At 44.4% G+C, this 13,182-nt stretch overlaps 6 non-coding genes across 6 annotated transcripts; all 6 read right to left on the bottom strand.

Moving 5' to 3' along the window:
• Positions 1 to 1,692: 1,692 nt before the first annotated feature.
• Positions 1,693 to 1,764, bottom strand: trnae-uuc (transfer RNA glutamic acid (anticodon UUC)). The gene has a single exon. It is a non-coding gene; the product is annotated as a tRNA-Glu (tRNA).
• Positions 1,765 to 3,948: 2,184 nt separating this feature from the next.
• trnae-uuc (transfer RNA glutamic acid (anticodon UUC)) lies at positions 3,949 to 4,020 on the bottom strand. Its single transcript has one exon. It is a non-coding gene; the product is annotated as a tRNA-Glu (tRNA).
• Positions 4,021 to 6,229: 2,209 nt separating this feature from the next.
• trnae-uuc (transfer RNA glutamic acid (anticodon UUC)) lies at positions 6,230 to 6,301 on the bottom strand. Its single transcript has one exon. It is a non-coding gene; the product is annotated as a tRNA-Glu (tRNA).
• Positions 6,302 to 8,510: 2,209 nt separating this feature from the next.
• Positions 8,511 to 8,582, bottom strand: trnae-uuc (transfer RNA glutamic acid (anticodon UUC)). The gene has a single exon. It is a non-coding gene; the product is annotated as a tRNA-Glu (tRNA).
• Positions 8,583 to 10,763: 2,181 nt separating this feature from the next.
• Positions 10,764 to 10,835, bottom strand: trnae-uuc (transfer RNA glutamic acid (anticodon UUC)). The gene has a single exon. It is a non-coding gene; the product is annotated as a tRNA-Glu (tRNA).
• Positions 10,836 to 13,044: 2,209 nt separating this feature from the next.
• On the bottom strand, positions 13,045 to 13,116 carry trnae-uuc (transfer RNA glutamic acid (anticodon UUC)). Its single transcript has one exon. It is a non-coding gene; the product is annotated as a tRNA-Glu (tRNA).
• Positions 13,117 to 13,182: the final 66 nt, after the last annotated feature.

Genomic DNA, 13,182 nt, shown 5'->3' with positions numbered 1-13,182 from the left:
AGTTTAAACGTGACTAAAAACCGAATAAAAATTATGAAAAACACTGGAATTGGCCGTACGGATATCGAACCGGCGACCTTGTCGTTATTAGCACCACGCTCTGACCAACTGAGCTAACCGGCCACACAGTGGGTTAAAGTTGCATGAAAACTCAGTCTGCGGGGATTTGTGTTTCCGACTCACACTGGGTGACAGATTTACTGCATAAACATTGAACACATCACATCGCTTAAACATTGTTCACTGTTCATCTACAACACTGCGCAGAGTGTAAATAGAACGTAACAGAAAAAGAGCGCTAAATCTAAAAACAATTCATGTTGAAAATTATTATCGCGCAACCGCTGAACAGCCCACTGTCCCGATATAAAATCAGCCACTTCCCTTAGAAGGAAGGGAACGCGAAATAACCAAAAATTGCTGAAACACGGGATTGAGCCAGGAACCATCTGGATCTTCAGTCAAACGCTTTCCCAACTGAACTATTTCGGCCGGACAGTGAACGAAGCAAAGTTTTCTCACACCTTTTTGAAAGAAAACCTGACCCCGGAAGGAATTGCCCCGCCCACTCTGTCCTCATTTCGGGGCAATGGGTCCCAAACACATCTCGGAGCTCAGGTTGTGTTAATGTAAAGTATAATGATACCGAAAACTTAATGCTCATGTTCCATTATCACTGCCCACGATCCAGGCAGTGGTCTTGTACACGTTGCGAAGATCAAAATATGTATTTTTTCGCACTGGCAATGAATTAACTGATATCTGTGCTGTGATCAACTAGGTTTCTTTGGGTGATGTCGTGCAAGAACGTAATGGAAGCCTAATTATAATGGTGATTGTTCTCACACTGCAGTTAAATGTTGGCAAACTTACAGTGTCAATCAGCAATTCTAGTTCCATATGTTGATTTAATGTTCTGCTGTGGTGTTCATTAAGAAACAAAGCTTGCACAACAGGCTCGATCTCACCGTCTTGAAGACAGAGTGACATATACTGGAGAGTTTATAACTGTTTGAGAACGTAAAATGTCAGTAAAATACCCCGTTCTTTTCTCGACACTGATGGGCTGTGAAAGGGAGACCGGCCGACGTCCCACTTAGCCGCACTGCCCCTGAGCCAAGGTGAAATTATAACAGGTTCAGTCCATAGCAATGCTATGCTGAAGAGAGATAAGTGTCGCGAATCAAGGAGAGATTTAACAATAGTGATGTTGAATATCGGTTGGATCAAGCACTCCATGAATTCTCTGCTGGGAAATTCAGAGCTTGTAAATCGCCTGTGAACGCTAAACATAGACACACAGTGAGCCAATGTGCAATATAGGAGGGGCCCAGGCCAAATGAATGCTCAGGATAAGTTGTCAGTGCCCATGGCCCAGGCATCCACTGATTCCAGTCTAGCACACGTTGCTAAGTTTAAAATGCTGAATATTTCCACACTGGCAATGCATTAACTGATGGTAAGCTAGAGTGACGTGCCGCAAAGATGTACAGGGAAGACTAAAGTTAGCCATGATTGGCACCATTTACGGTCTCAATCAGCACTTGTTGAGCGATATCTCGTCATTTACTGCTCACTTTAAAACGGAAGGTACAGAATGATGCGCTGCTGATGGTTGGGGCAGCAAGAGTGCAGTGAGATGTAAATTTGTTCAGCAACAGCCTTGCAGTTCAAACGGCCGAAAATACAATGTTCCCTGACCGGGAATCGAACCCGGGCCGCAGCGGTGAAAGCGCCGAATCCTAACCACTAGACCACCAGGGAAGCTACTACACATGTGCTTGCCAACAAGCAGAACAACACAGTCTTTCCTGCTTGCTCCTTCCAAATTCTCACCACATTCGCGCCAGGTAAAATTGTTCGTAGCAAATGGCATTTTTTGTGGACAACACCAAAGATATATCCTCGCATCCACAGCATCACGTGCGGGTAGGCATCCACTGAAATCTATTTCATCTGTCCTTTTCTCAGGATTTTTCACTCTCGGTGCAGGGTGAACATTTCATTTGGTGTTTTTGTCCTGAACTGCAGCCTTTTGCCCATCTCCAGGCGACAGAACCGTTCTGTCTGTCTGTTCCTACTTATGAGCATTTACGGGAACGGGTCTCCGGTTCATCGTTTATCAGCAAACCAAGAAACACAAATAAACAGAAAGATGTGCCTCTCCACCACGTCGGCAAAGAAGCAATGACTGTTAATTCAAATAATTCCCAACCCTTGGGATTCTGTGTGGATTTGTTTCATTATAAATATTTGAGTTTAAACGTGACTAAAAACCGAATAAAAATTATGAAAAACACTGGAATTGGCCGTACGGATATCGAACCGGCGACCTTGGCGTTATTAGCACCACGCTCTGACCAACTGAGCTAACCGGCCACACAGTGGGTTAAAGTTGCATGAAAACTCAGTCTGCGGGGATTTGTGTTTCCGACTCACACTGGGTGACAGATTTACTGCATAAACATTGAACACATCACATCGCTTAAACATTGTTCACTGTTCATCTACAACACTGCGCAGAGTGTAAATAGAACGTAACAGAAAAAGAGCGCTAAATCTAAAAACAATTCATGTTGAAAATTATTATCGCGCAACCGCTGAACAGCCCACTGTCCCGATATAAAATCAGCCACTTCCCTTAGAAGGAAGGGAACGCGAAATAACCAAAAATTGCTGAAACACGGGATTGAGCCAGGAACCATCTGGATCTTCAGTCAAACGCTTTCCCAACTGAACTATTTCGGCCGGAGAGTGAACGAAGCAAAGTTTTCTCACACCTTTTTGAAAGAAAACCTGACCCCGGAAGGAATTGCCCCGCCCACTCTGTCCTCATTTCGGGGCAATGGGTCCCAAACACATCTCGGAGCTCAGGTTGTGTTAATGTAAAGTATAATGATACCGAAAACTTAATGCTCATGTTCCATTTTCACTGCCCACGATCCAGGCAGTGGTCTTGTACACGTTGCGAAGATCAAAATATGTATTTTTTCGCACTGGCAATGAATTAACTGATATCTGTGCTGTGATCAACTAGGTTTCTTTGGGTGATGTCGTGCAAGAACGTAATGGAAGCCTAATTATAATGGTGATTGTTCTCACACTGCAGTTAAATGTTGGCAAACTTACAGTGTCAATCAGCAATTCTAGTTGCATATGTTGATTTAATGTTCTGCTGTGGTGTTCATTAAGAAACAAAGCTTGCACAACAGGCTCGATCTCACCGTCTTGAAGACAGAGTGACATATACTGGAGAGTTTATAACTGTTTGAGAACGTAAAATGTCAGTAAAATACCCCGTTCTTTTCTCGACACTGATGGGCTGTGAAAGGGAGACCGGCCGACGTCCCACTTAGCCGCACTGCCCCTGAGCCAAGGTGAAATTATAACAGGTTCAGTCCATAGCAATGCTATGCTGAAGAGAGATAAGTGTCGCGAATCAAGGAGAGATTTAACAATAGTGATGTTGAATATCGGTTGGATCAAGCACTCCATGAATTCTCTGCTGGGAAATTCAGAGCTTGTAAATCGCCTGTGAACGCTAAACATAGACACACAGTGAGCCAATGTGCAATATAGGAGGGGCCCAGGCCAAATGAATGCTCAGGATAAGTTGTCAGTGCCCATGGCCCAGGCATCCACTGATTCCAGTCTAGCACACGTTGCTAAGTTTAAAATGCTGAATATTTCCACACTGGCAATGCATTAACTGATGGTAAGCTAGAGTGACGTGCCGCAAAGATGTACAGGGAAGACTAAAGTTAGCCATGATTGGCACCATTTACGGTCTCAATCAGCACTTGTTGAGCGATATCTCGTCATTTACTGCTCACTTTAAAACGGAAGGTACAGAATGATGCGCTGCTGATGGTTGGGGCAGCAAGAGTGCAGTGAGATGTAAATTTGTTCAGCAACAGCCTTGCAGTTCAAACGGCCGAAAATACAATGTTCCCTGACCGGGAATCGAACCCGGGCCGCAGCGGTGAAAGCGCCGAATCCTAACCACTAGACCACCAGGGAAGCTACTACACATGTGCTTGCCAACAAGCAGAACAACACAGTCTTTCCTGCTTGCTCCTTCCAAATTCTCACCACATTCGCGCCAGGTAAAATTGTTCGTAGCAAATGGCATTTTTTGTGGACAACACCAAAGATATATCCTCGCATCCACAGCATCACGTGCGGGTAGGCATCCACTGAAATCTATTTCATCTGTCCTTTTCTCAGGATTTTTCACTCTCGGTGCAGGGTGAACATTTCATTTGGTGTTTTTGTCCTGAACTGCAGCCTTTTGCCCATCTCCAGGCGACAGAACCGTTCTGTCTGTCTGTTCCTACTTATGAGCATTTACGGGAACGGGTCTCCGGTTCATCGTTTATCAGCAAACCAAGAAACACAAATAAACAGAAAGATGTGCCTCTCCACCACGTCGGCAAAGAAGCAATGACTGTTAATTCAAATAATTCCCAACCCTTGGGATTCTGTGTGGATTTGTTTCATTATAAATATTTGAGTTTAAACGTGACTAAAAACCGAATAAAAATTATGAAAAACACTGGAATTGGCCGTACGGATATCGAACCGGCGACCTTGGCGTTATTAGCACCACGCTCTGACCAACTGAGCTAACCGGCCACACAGTGGGTTAAAGTTGCATGAAAACTCAGTCTGCGGGGATTTGTGTTTCCGACTCACACTGGGTGACAGATTTACTGCATAAACATTGAACACATCACATCGCTTAAACATTGTTCACTGTTCATCTACAACACTGCGCAGAGTGTAAATAGAACGTAACAGAAAAAGAGCGCTAAATCTAAAAACAATTCATGTTGAAAATTATTATCGCGCAACCGCTGAACAGCCCACTGTCCCGATATAAAATCAGCCAATTCCCTTAGAAGGAAGGGAACGCGAAATAACCAAAAATTGCTGAAACACGGGATTGAGCCAGGAACCATCTGGATCTTCAGTCAAACGCTTTCCCAACTGAACTATTTCGGCCGGAGAGTGAACGAAGCAAAGTTTTCTCACACCTTTTTGAAAGAAAACCTGACCCCGGAAGGAATTGCCCCGCCCACTCTGTCCTCATTTCGGGGCAATGGGTCCCAAACACATCTCGGAGCTCAGGTTGTGTTAATGTAAAGTATAATGATACCGAAAACTTAATGCTCATGTTCCATTTTCACTGCCCACGATCCAGGCAGTGGTCTTGTACACGTTGCGAAGATCAAAATATGTATTTTTTCGCACTGGCAATGAATTAACTGATATCTGTGCTGTGATCAACTAGGTTTCTTTGGGTGATGTCGTGCAAGAACGTAATGGAAGCCTAATTATAATGGTGATTGTTCTCACACTGCAGTTAAATGTTGGCAAACTTACAGTGTCAATCAGCAATTCTAGTTGCATATGTTGATTTAATGTTCTGCTGTGGTGTTCATAAAGAAACAAAGCTTGCACAACAGGCTCGATCTCACCGTCTTGAAGACAGAGTGACATATACTGGAGAGTTTATAACTGTTTGAGAACGTAAAATGTCAGTAAAATACCCCGTTCTTTTCTCGACACTGATGGGCTGTGAAAGGGAGACCGGCCGACGTCCCACTTAGCCGCACTGCCCCTGAGCCAAGGTGAAATTATAGCAGGTTCAGTCCATAGCAATGCTATGCTGAAGAGAGATAAGTGTCGCGAATCAAGGAGAGATTTAACAATAGTGATGTTGAATATCGGTTGGATCAAGCACTCCATGAATTCTCTGCTGGGAAATTCAGAGCTTGTAAATCGCCTGTGAACGCTAAACATAGACACACAGTGAGCCAATGTGCAATATAGGAGGGGCCCAGGCCAAATGAATGCTCAGGATAAGTTGTCAGTGCCCATGGCCCAGGCATCCACTGATTCCAGTCTAGCACACGTTGCTAAGTTTAAAATGCTGAATATTTCCACACTGGCAATGCATTAACTGATGGTAAGCTAGAGTGACGTGCCGCAAAGATGTACAGGGAAGACTAAAGTTAGCCATGATTGGCACCATTTACGGTCTCAATCAGCACTTGTTGAGCGATATCTCGTCATTTACTGCTCACTTGAAAACGGAAGGCACAGAAGTGTCTGCTGCATTACGACAACGAATGATGCGCTGCTGATGGTTGGGGCAGCAAGAGTGCAGTGAGATGTAAATTTGTTCAGCAACAGCCTTGCAGTTCAAACGGCCGAAAATACAATGTTCCCTGACCGGGAATCGAACCCGGGCCGCAACGGTGAAAGCGCCGAATCCTAACCACTAGACCACCAGGGAAGCTGCTACACATGTGTTTGCCAACAAGTAGAACAACACAGTCTTTCCTGCTTGCTCCTTCCAAATTCTCACCACATTCGCGCCAGGTCAAACTGTTCGTAGCAAATGGCATTTTTTGTGGACAACACCAAAGATATATCCTCGCATCCACAGCATCACGTGCGGGTAGGCATCCACTGAAATCTATTTCATCTGTCCTTTTCTCAGGATTTTTCACTCTCGGTGCAGGGTGAACATTCCATTGGGTGTTTTTGTCCTGAACTGCAGCCTTTTGCCCATCTCCAGGCGACAGAACCGTTCTGTCTGTCTGTTCCTACTTATGAGCATTTACGGGAACGGGTCTCCGGTTCATCGTTTATCAGCAAACCAAGAAACACAAATAAACAGAAAGATGTGCCTCTCCACCACGTCGGCAAAGAAGCAATGACTGTTAATTCAAATAATTCCCAACCCTTGGGATTCTGTGTGGATTTGTTTCATTTTAAAGATTTGAGTTTAAACGTGACTAAAAACCGAATAAAAATTATGAAAAACACTGGAATTGGCCGTACGGATATCGAACCGGCGACCTTGGCGTTATTAGCACCACGCTCTGACCAACTGAGCTAACCGGCCACACAGTGGGTTAAAGTTGCATGAAAACTCAGTCTGCGGGGATTTGTGTTTCCGACTCACACTGGGTGACAGATTTACTGCATAAACATTGAACACATCACATCGCTTAAACATTGTTCACTGTTCATCTACAACACTGCGCAGAGTGTAAATAGAACGTAACAGAAAAAGAGCGCTAAATCTAAAAACAATTCATGTTGAAAATTATTATCGCGCAACCGCTGAACAGCCCACTGTCCCGATATAAAATCAGCCACTTCCCTTAGAAGGAAGGGAACGCGAAATAACCAAAAATTGCTGAAACACGGGATTGAGCCAGGAACCATCTGGATCTTCAGTCAAACGCTTTCCCAACTGAACTATTTCGGCCGGACAGTGAACGAAGCAAAGTTTTCTCACACCTTTTTGAAAGAAAACCTGACCCCGGAAGGAATTGCCCCGCCCACTCTGTCCTCATTTCGGGGCAATGGGTCCCAAACACATCTCGGAGCTCAGGTTGTGTTAATGTAAAGTATAATGATACCGAAAACTTAATGCTCATGTTCCATTTTCACTGCCCACGATCCAGGCAGTGGTCTTGTACACGTTGCGAAGATCAAAATATGTATTTTTTCGCACTGGCAATGAATTAACTGATATCTGTGCTGTGATCAACTAGGTTTCTTTGGGTGATGTCGGGCAAGAACGTAATGGAAGCCTAATTATAATGGTGATTGTTCTCACACTGCAGTTAAATGTTGGCAAACTTACAGTGTCAATCAGCAATTCTAGTTCCATATGTTGATTTAATGTTCTGCTGTGGTGTTCATAAAGAAACAAAGCTTGCACAACAGGCTCGATCTCACCGTCTTGAAGACAGAGTGACATATACTGGAGAGTTTATAACTGTTTGAGAACGTAAAATGTCAGTAAAATACCCCGTTCTTTTCTCGACACTGATGGGCTGTGAAAGGGAGACCGGCCGACGTCCCACTTAGCCGCACTGCCCCTGAGCCAAGGTGAAATTATAGCAGGTTCAGTCCATAGCAATGCTATGCTGAAGAGAGATAAGTGTCGCGAATCAAGGAGAGATTTAACAATAGTGATGTTGAATATCGGTTGGATCAAGCACTCCATGAATTCTCTGCTGGGAAATTCAGAGCTTGTAAATCGCCTGTGAACGCTAAACATAGACACACAGTGAGCCAATATGCAATATAGGAGGGGCCCAGGCCAAATGAATGCTCAGGATAATTTGTCAGTGCCCATGGCCCAGGCATTCACTGATTCCAGTCATGCACAAGTTGCTAAGTTTAAAATGCAGAATATTTCCACACTGGCAATGCATTAACAGCTGGTAAGCTAGAGTGACGTGCCTCAAAGATGTACAGGGAAGACTAAAGTTAGCCATGATTGGCACCATTTACGGTGTCAATCAGCACTTGTTGAGCGAGATCTCGTCATTTCCTGCTGACTTTAAAACGGAAGGCACAGAAGTGTCTGCTGCATTACGACAACGAATGATGCGCTGCTGATGGTTGGGGCAGCAAGAGTGCAGTGAGCTGTAAATTTGTTCAGCAACAGCCTTGCAGTTCAAACGGCCGAAAATACAATGTTCCCTGACCGGGAATCGAACCCGGGCCGCAGCGGTGAAAGCGCCGAATCCTAACCACTAGACCACCAGGGAAGCTGCGACACATGTGCTTGCCAACAAGCAGACCAACACTGTCTTTCCTGCTTGCTCCTTCCAAATTCTCACCACATTCGCGCCAGGTAAAACTGTTCGTGGCAAATGGCATTTTTTGTGGACAACACCAAAGATATATCCTCGCATCCACAGCATCACGTGCGGGTAGGCATCCACTGAAATCTATTTCATCTGTCCTTTTCTCGGGATTTTTCACTCTCGGTGCAGGGTGAACATTTCATTTGGTGTTTTTGTCCTGAACTGCAGCCTTTTGCCCATCTCCAGGCGACAGAACCGTTCTGTCTGTCTGTTCCTACTTTTGAGCATTTACGGGAACGGGCCTCCGGTTCATCGTTTATCAGCAAACCAAGAAATACAAATAAACAGAAAGATATGCCTCTCCACCACGTCGGCAAAGAAGCAATGACTGTTAATTCAAATAATTCCCAACCCTTGGGAGTCTGTGTGGATTTGTTTCATTATAAAGATTTGATTTTAAATGTGACTAAAAACCGAATAAAAATTATGAAAGACACAGGAATTGGCCCGACGGATATCGAACCGGCGACCTTGGCGTTATTAGCACCACGCTCTAACCAACTGAGCCAACCGGCCACGAAGTAGGTTAAAGTTGCATGAAAACTCAGTCTGCGGGGATTTGTGTTTCCGACTCACACTGGGTGACAGATTTACTGCATAAACATTGAACACATCACATCGCTTAAACATTGTTCACTGTTCATCTACAACACTGCGCAGAGTGTAAATAGAACGTAACAGAAAAAGAGCGCTAAATCTAAAAACAATTCAAGTTGAAAATTATTATCACGCAACCTCTGAACAGCCCACTGTCCCGATATAACATCAGCCACTTAACTTAGAATGAAGGGGACGTGAAATAACCAAAAATTGCTGAAACACGGGCTTGAGCCAGGAACCATCTGGATCTTCAGTCAAACGCCTTCCCAACTGAACTATTTCGGCCGGACAGTGAACGAAGCAAAGTTTTCTCACACCTTTTTGAAAGAAAACCTGACCCCGGAAGGAATTGCCCCGCCCACTCTGTCCTCATTTCGGGGCAATGGGTCCCAAACACATTTCGGAGCTCAGGTTGTGTTAATGTAAAGTATAATGATACCGAAAACTTAATGCTAATGTTCCGTTATCACTGCCAACGATCCAGGCAGTGGTCTTGTACACGTTGCGAAGATCAAAATATGTATTTTTTCGCACTGGCAATGAATTAATTGATATCTGTGCTGTGATCAACTAGGTTTCTTTGGGTGATGTCGTGCAAGAACGTAATGGAAGCCTAATTATAATGGTGATTGTTCTCACACTGCAGTTAAATGTTGGCAAACTTACAGTGTCAATCAGCAATTCTAGTTCCATATGTTGATTTAATGTTCTGCTATAGTGTTCATAAAGAAACAAAGCTTGCACAACAGGCTCGATCTCACCATCTTGAAGACAGTGTGAAATATACTGGAGAGTTTATAACTGTTTGAGAACATAAAATGTCAGTAAAATACCCCGTTCTTTTCTCGACACTGATGGGCTGTGAAAGGGAGACCGGCCGACGTCCCACTTAGCCGCTCTGACCCTGATCCAAGGTGAAATTATAACAGGTTCAGTCCATAGCAATGCTATGCTGAAGAGAGATAAGTGTCGCGAATCAAGGAGAGATTTAACAACAGTGATGTTGAATATCGGTTCGATCAAGCACTCCATGAATTCTCTTGGGAAATTCAGAGCTTGTAAATAGCCTGTGAACGCTAAACATAGACACACAGTGAGCCAATATGCAATATAGGAGGGGCCCAGGCCAAATGAATGCTCAGGATAATTTGTCAGTGCCCATGGCCCAGGCATTCACTGATTCCAGTCATGCACAAGTTGCTAAGTTTAAAATGCAGAATATTTCCACACTGGCAATGCATTAATAATGGTAAGCTAGAGTGACGTGCCGCAAAGATGTACAAGGAAGACTAAAGTTAGCCATGATTGGCACCATTTACGGTGTCAATCAGCACTTGTTGAGCGAGATCTCGTCATTTACTGCTCACTTTAAAACGGAAGGCACAGAATGATGCGCTGCTGATGGTTGGGGCAGCAAGAGTGCAGTGAGATGTAAATTTGTTCAGCAACAGCCTTGCAGTTCAAACGGCCGAAAATACAATGTTCCCTGACCGGGAATCGAACCCGGGCCGCAGCGGTGAAAGCGCCGTATCCTAACCACTAGACCACCAGGGAAGCTACTACACATGTGCTTGCCAACAAGCAGAACAACACAGTCTTTCCTGCTTGCTCCTTCCAAATTCTCACCACATTCGCGCCAGGTAAAATTGTTCGTAGCAAATGGCATTTTTTGTGGACAACACCAAAGATATATCCTCGCATCCACAGCATCACGTGCGGGTAGGCATCCACTGAAATCTATTTCATCTGTCCTTTTCTCAGGATTTTTCACTCTCGGTGCAGGGTGAACATTTCATTTGGTGTTTTTGTCCTGAACTGCAGCCTTTTGCCCATCTCCAGGCGACAGAACCGTTCTGTCTGTCTGTTCCTACTTATGAGCATTTACGGGAACGGGTCTCCGGTTCATCGTTTATCAGCAAACCAAGAAACACAAATAAACAGAAAGATGTGCCTCTCCACCACGTCGGCAAAGAAGCAATGACTGTTAATTCAAATAATTCCCAACCCTTGGGATTCTGTGTGGATTTGTTTCATTATAAAGATTTGAGTTTAAACGTGACTAAAAACCGAATAAAAATTATGAAAAATACTGGAATTGGCCGTACGGATATCGAACCGGCGACCTTGGCGTTATTAGCACCACGCTCTAACCAACTGAGCTAACCGGCCACACAGTGGGTTAAAGTTGCATGAAAACTCAGTCTGCGGGGATTTGTGTTTCCGACTCACACTGGGTGACAGATTTACTGCATAAACATTGAACACATCACATCGCTTAAACATTGTTCACTGTTCATCTACAACACTGCGCAGAGTGTAAAAAGAACGTAACAGAAAAAGAGCGCTAAATCTAAAAACAATTCATGTTGAAAATTATTATCGCGCAACCGCTGAACAGCCCACTGTCCCGATATAAAATCAGCCACTTCCCTTAGAAGGAAGGGAACGCGAAATAACCAAAAATTGCTGAAACACGGGATTGAGCCAGGAACCATCTGGATCTTCAGTCAAACGCTTTCCCAACTGAACTATTTCGGCCGGACAGTGAACGAAGCAAAGTTTTCTCACACCTTTTTGAAAGAAAACCTGACCCCGGAAGGAATTGCCCCGCCCACTCTGTCCTCATTTCGGGGCAATGGGTCCCAAACACATCTCGGAGCTCAGGTTGTGTTAATGTAAAGTATAATGATACCGAAAACTTAATGCTCATGTTCCATTATCACTGCCCACGATCCAGGCAGTGGTCTTGTACACGTTGCGAAGATCAAAATATGTATTTTTTCGCACTGGCAATGAATTAACTGATATCTGTGCTGTGATCAACTAGGTTTCTTTGGGTGATGTCGTGCAAGAACGTAATGGAAGCCTAATTATAATGGTGATTGTTCTCACACTGCAGTTAAATGTTGGCAAACTTACAGTGTCAATCAGCAATTCTAGTTCCATATGTTGATTTAATGTTCTGCTGTGGTGTTCATTAAGAAACAAAGCTTGCACAACAGGCTCGATCTCACCGTCTTGAAGACAGAGTGACATATACTGGAGAGTTTATAACTGTTTGAGAACGTAAAATGTCAGTAAAATACCCCGTTCTTTTCTCGACACTGATGGGCTGTGAAAGGGAGACCGGCCGACGTCCCACTTAGCCGCACTGCCCCTGAGCCAAGGTGAAATTATAACAGGTTCAGTCCATAGCAATGCTATGCTGAAGAGAGATAAGTGTCGCGAATCAAGGAGAGATTTAACAATAGTGATGTTGAATATCGGTTGGATCAAGCACTCCATGAATTCTCTGCTGGGAAATTCAGAGCTTGTAAATCGCCTGTGAACGCTAAACATAGACACACAGTGAGCCAATGTGCAATATAGGAGGGGCCCAGGCCAAATGAATGCTCAGGATAAGTTGTCAGTGCCCATGGCCCAGGCATCCACTGATTCCAGTCTAGCACACGTTGCTAAGTTTAAAATGCTGAATATTTCCACACTGGCAATGCATTAACTGATGGTAAGCTAGAGTGACGTGCCGCAAAGATGTACAGGGAAGACTAAAGTTAGCCATGATTGGCAACATTTACGGTCTCAATCAGCACTTGTTGAGCGATATCTCGTCATTTACTGCTCACTTGAAAACGGAAGGCACAGAAGTGTCTGCTGCATTACGACAACGAATGATGCGCTGCTGATGGTTGGGGCAGCAAGAGTGCAGTGAGATGTAAATTTGTTCAGCAACAGCCTTGCAGTTCAAACGGCCGAAAATACAATGTTCCCTGACCGGGAATCGAACCCGGGCCGCAACGGTGAAAGCGCCGAATCCTAACCACTAGACCACCAGGGAAGCTGCTACACATGTGCTTGCCAACAAGTAGAACAACACAGTCTTTCCTGCTTGCTCCTTCCAAAT

This window comes from Pristiophorus japonicus, chromosome 28 (genome assembly GCF_044704955.1).
Source record: "Pristiophorus japonicus isolate sPriJap1 chromosome 28, sPriJap1.hap1, whole genome shotgun sequence".
NCBI classification, from domain to species: domain Eukaryota; kingdom Metazoa; phylum Chordata; class Chondrichthyes; family Pristiophoridae; genus Pristiophorus; species Pristiophorus japonicus.
Note: the sequence above shows the minus strand (reverse complement) of the source record. Positions and strands in the feature narration are given on the sequence as shown.